The sequence below is a fragment of the Lathamus discolor genome, chromosome 5, assembly GCF_037157495.1.
Source record: "Lathamus discolor isolate bLatDis1 chromosome 5, bLatDis1.hap1, whole genome shotgun sequence".
Classification (NCBI taxonomy): domain Eukaryota; kingdom Metazoa; phylum Chordata; class Aves; order Psittaciformes; family Psittacidae; genus Lathamus; species Lathamus discolor.
In genome coordinates, this window is record NC_088888.1 from 1,800,277 (window position 1) to 1,805,725 (window position 5,449).

Sequence of the window (5,449 nt, forward strand, 5' to 3'; positions counted from 1 at the left end):
TCATGAGACTAAAAGGGCTGATGAGGAACACCTGTCCCTCCTGTCAGGAAAAAGAGGACATATTTGGAAGATTTGTCATTTTTCTTTTAAAATAAATAAAAAAATACCATCATACAGTATCAGTGGAACTCACTGCTATAGAAAGTCACTGAAACAAGAATCTACACATATGTAAAGGTGGAGCAGATGTTTTTGTATCACATCTAGAGGAACTGAAATTACATTTTTTCTTTTCCAAAGAAGCTTTTCCAAGCTTTACTCTTCAAAGTTTCAAATAAATCCTTAGCAGACGAAAACCAGGCTTCTTGCCAAGAGAAAATGGAGATTATGGCACCTGCCCCCAAATGAGTTCCTCTGGAGCCTTTGTTGCTCATAACCGTCAGGATCAAAGTGCTGGCCAAGATGGATGTTAGTGCTAACCCATCATGCTAATTCTTGGATAAGCCTTCCTGCACTGCAACAAACCATTTGAAAGTACTATTTTTAACAGATTGCCAAGTCCTCCCATTCCCAGCTTCGTTCAACATATTGACCATCAACACTATACAACACAGCCTAAGGCTCAGATTTTGGTAATGGTTTCAGAAGAACATGATTTGATCAGGCAGTGGCAGGTATTTAAATACAGAAAAGGGTTTACAACTGTTGAAGTCCTTTGACTTCTCAAAGAAACTATGTGATCTTCTCCATTTCCCAAGTTACTGCCTCTGCTTATACAGTCTGTTCTCCATGATGCTAACTAAATGGCAAAGAATTCTGTCCAGGTGCCTCTTGAAGCCTGTAACTGGAAGACAGCACAACAAAAATAAAGCAAACCAATAAAAAATCTCAGTTGGGGGATATGACCAGCAGCACCTCAGTTAATGTTTTATTGTTGCATTTAATTGACCAGTTATAGAACCAGTATTTACTGATTTCTGCCTTAAGAAAACTTTAAGACCAGAGTTCAGAAACACTAATAAGTGCCCAGCTTGAGACTGATTTTAGGTATGATTTTCATAATGTTTTTGAAGACAAAGAGCATACTTTTCTTTAAGAAACATTCATACCAAAGGAGGCTGTAAGTCTTCACATTAAAGCACAAGTTTCTAGGCTGGGTATTTCCAAAAGGGCTCATGGTCATCACATTTTCTCTGTGTTTCACACAACACACATTATAGATTTGTAGTTTTTATGAAGAAGCATCACTAATTTGATCTGTTTCTAGACAGACATAAAAAAACACAGATTTTAAATGGTATAAAGTGACTTTCCTAAGCCAGGGAATTGTCAAATGCCCTTTCCAAAAAAACCTGAAAGCATAAAGCTGTCAACTCAGCTTTGTGATGCCCAAGCATGTGATCTGCAGTATTTTTCATGACCCAGAAATTTCACAGGTAAGACGGACATAACATACAAGAGGGACATTGAGGTGCTGAAGCACGTCAAGAGAAGGGCAATGGAGCTGGTGAAGGGCCGGGAGCACAAGTGTGATGGGGAACAGCTGAGGGTCGTGGCAGGGGGGTTAGTCTGGAGAAAAGGCTTGGGGGGGGACCTTATCACTCTCTACAACTGCCTGACAGGAGGATGGAGTGAGGTGGAATCAGTCTCTGCTCCCAAAGAACACGGGATGGGACAAGAGGAAACAGCCTCAAGCTGCACCAGAGGAGGTTTAGACTGGAGATTAGGAACAATTCCTGCCCCAGAGGGTGGTCAGACATTGGAACAGACTGCTCAGGGCAGTGGTGGAGTCACCATCTCTGGAGGTATTGAAAAGATGTGTAGATGTGGCACTTTGGGACGTGGTTTAGTGGTGGACTTGGCAGTGTTAGGTTTATGGTTAGACTCAATGATCTTCAATGTCTTTTTCAATCTAAATGATTCTAAAGTAATATAGGCATGTGACACCATCTAGTGTTTTAAGAAGTTATTTTGTTCTGAATAAACAGTCTTTGCTTTACCACAGCTCACCACTCAAGAGTGAAAGCTGTCATTATCCCTCACTGCAAGGTAATACTAATGAATTGCAGGAGTCCAGTTTAAAAGCCTGATTTTAAGCAATGAATTCCAAGAATCCCAAACCTGCACGGAGCAACCTCAGAAACCATGTGGGTCTGAAGTTCAGTTAAGTCATGGATAGTGAAAGCTTCTATTTCTACTAAAGCCTATTAAAATGAAGAAGCAACTGCTTCACCTCCCTTGTTTGCAACCTCTCCATTCCTCAATTCCCTTCCTCTCTGTTGCAACTCACTTTGTTCTCCAGCAGTCCCTCCCCTTCTGCCCAAACACAACCTTTCCCCCTGAAACTATGACATTGGGAAGCAAGTTTCAAGAAGAAATGTACAATGTCCAAGAATGACAAACTGTCAGGCTCATCAAAAGAATCCTCAGGCTGGCCACAGTCTTAACTTCTAAATGCACTGGTTACGTTAGTGTCTTCTATGGCTTATGTTTAGAAAGAAAAATTAAGAATAAGGACATATATGGTAGTATTAGTCTAAGCTAATTCCTATCTGTAGTTTCTACAACAAACAATCTAACAAACGGGTCTGCTCTAGCATACCACATCTAACCCCCAGGAGCACCCAGATACTGAATGTGACTGTGGAGAGGGGGGGAAAGGGAAGAAAAAAACCCCTAAAACCAAAAAAAGGGAGGACTTCTGTACAAAAGAAGGCATGTTCAAAGCAAGCCTACTTTAATACGATATGGCCAAAAAGCCTCATGACAGGAATTGAAGTGCTTGACTTCGTGAACCTATGCTCTTTTAATGTAACCTCCGAAATGTAGTTTTAACAGTAGCTATGTGAATAATAGAAACAAGGGCAAGCTCTTGAGACAACTTTCCTCCCAACCATACTGACAAGGAATCTGTCTTCCCCTCAGGTGATTACCTTCACAATACTCATAACAACTTGGCACTCCTGAAAGCTGTAATAGCTTATTAAAATGTTCAGTGGCTTTATCACTTAAGAACCGACAGATATACGCAGGCATAATGCTCCACCTATACCCAAACATCCTCAGAAAATAAAGCTAAAAAACCTCAAAACCTCAGTTTTTAGGGGAACCAAAATAACGAAGCCCAATTTCCCGCACAGTATTGATTTTGCATCTAAAAAGAGCAAACATTGGTTGAAGATTTTCCTGTGGTTCTGGCATTTGTGAGCATTCTCTCTTATGTGAATTCTTTAGTGTACATTAAAACATGAGATCCTATTACAGCCTTTTCCCCCCCTCAATTGTTGAGACATTTTCAGGTACTAAGCCACTTGAGCTGATACCTTCTAACTCATCTTTCATTCCAACCCTTGGAGAGGATGGACAGCAAGCACATAGGAGCCAGAGCTTGTTTTCTCCCATTTTTGATAGCTGCCAGAAGCTGTCACAAAAAACAGCTCTTCAAAGACCACAGTATTCCCAGAGCAGGGAGAATCTTGGCAGTATTTTTCCACTGCATTCTAGGAAGCACACCTAAATCAGAGGTTTTTCAGAAGTATAGAATTTGACCACATCCATGGCAGGGGGTTGGAACAGAATGATCTTAAGGTCCTTTCCAACCCAAACCATTCTATGATTTCAGGACAAGTATCAAACAACAGCACCCTGCAAACATGGCAAACTACAACATGTTAACAATCCTACTGTAAAGCGCTATGGATATTTAGTAGTCACCAGTAGTCACCTTTCCTTAATGTCACTGTAAGAAAGTAGCTGTACCGATGTAGTTAGCACTCTTCAATCAACTGAACAACCTGGCGGAGATAGCTGCCAGCGCAAAGTTTGGGAATAACGGCTGGGATATGACAAAGTATAATGGATTGTGCCAGACAGTCTTAGTTGGCACATGAGACTTCACAATATGTAGTAACGGGAACTTTAATGGCTAAGTTTATACTTCTTTCATACATCAGGAAATAAGACTGCCAAGTTACCACTGCATCATTAAAAAAAACCCCTTTAACACATATTTAAAGTATAGCCATGACATTAAATATACTTGCACAGAAACAAGACAGATAAACGAGAGCAGTCCTGAGGAGGAGGACTTGAGGGTGTTGACCAATGAGAAGCTCCCCATGACCCAGCTTTAGTGTGTGCTGGGTGCACCACCAGTGTGAGCAGCAGGTCGACAGAGAGGATTTTCCCCTTCCACTGCGCTCTTGGATCAAGTCCAGAGGAGGCCACAGAGATGCTGCGAGGGCTGGAGCAGCTCTGCTCTGGAGCCAGGCTGAGAGAGCTGGGCTGGGGCAGCCTGGAGAAGAGAAGGTTCCTGAAGGGGAGACCTGAGAGCAGCTCCAGTGCCCAAAGGGGCTCCAGGAAACCTGGAGAGGGGGGCTTTGGACAAGGGCCTGCAGGGACAGGCCAAGGGGAATGGCTTTAACCTGCCAGAGGGGAGGCTGAGATGAGCTCTTAGGCAGAAGCTCTTCCCTGTGAGGGTGCTGAGGCGCTGGCACAGGGTGCCCAGAGAAGCTGTGGCTGCCCCATCCCTGGCAGTGCTCAAAGCCAGGTTGGACACAGGAGCTTGGAGCAAGCTGCTCCAGTGGAAGGGGTCCCTGCCCACAGCAGGGGTTGAAGCTGGATGATCTTAGGGTCCTTTCCAACCCAAACCATTCCATGATTCTATGATTAATGTATCTCCAGATTAAGCAACAAGGATGTTTCCATAGTCTGGAGGCAGTCCCAGCAGGTGTTTTTTTCTTTTCCTCTTAAAACCTGAATATTGACACGAACTAGATGGTGACACCTGAGTACTTGGTAACACACTGGAATTACACTAATAAAAGGAAGTAAAAAATTCTGCTTATTTAGAAAGAAAAACCAGCATTACTTCACACACACACTTTACAACACCTGGAACTACCTGCTGTGCTGCCTTCTTCTGGTGCCGGCTTCCGGGCCACTTAATCCCCTCAGCCTTACTTGACCCTGGCCTGAAGCGCTCCCAAAAGCCGTAGCGACCAAGGTGCCAGCCGCGCTCACCCGCATCGCCTTTCACAGCCGGGGCCTTGCACCGCCCCAAGCTGCCCGGCCCCAGGCACCGGGGGAGGCCGCTCCCTTCAGGCCACCCCAGCCCCTCACGGACGCGGCCCCACAGCCGGGTGCTCCCCGCTGCTCCCTCACAGCCCCTTCCCTGCAGGCCAGCACCTCCGCGCCGCACCACACCGGGAGCCCCAGCACCGCCACTCGTCACACCACCCCTTCCCGCCAGAATCCCTGCGCCGCCCAGAGAATAGTCCCTCTCCTCCGCTGCCGCTCCCGTGCGCAGCGGAACCGAGCAGCGCGGCGGTCAGGCCCCGGTGTCTCCGCGGAGAGAATTCCGTTCCATCACGAGCAGAATCCCTCCGCCGCGCCGCCAGGGCTCCGCCGGTATCCCCGCCTCCGCGGCTAAGATCCGGCCGGGCCGGCGCGGAGGGATTCCCGGGGGCTGCGCAGCGCCGGGGGAGGGAGGGGGGGTGCGAGGGGGGAG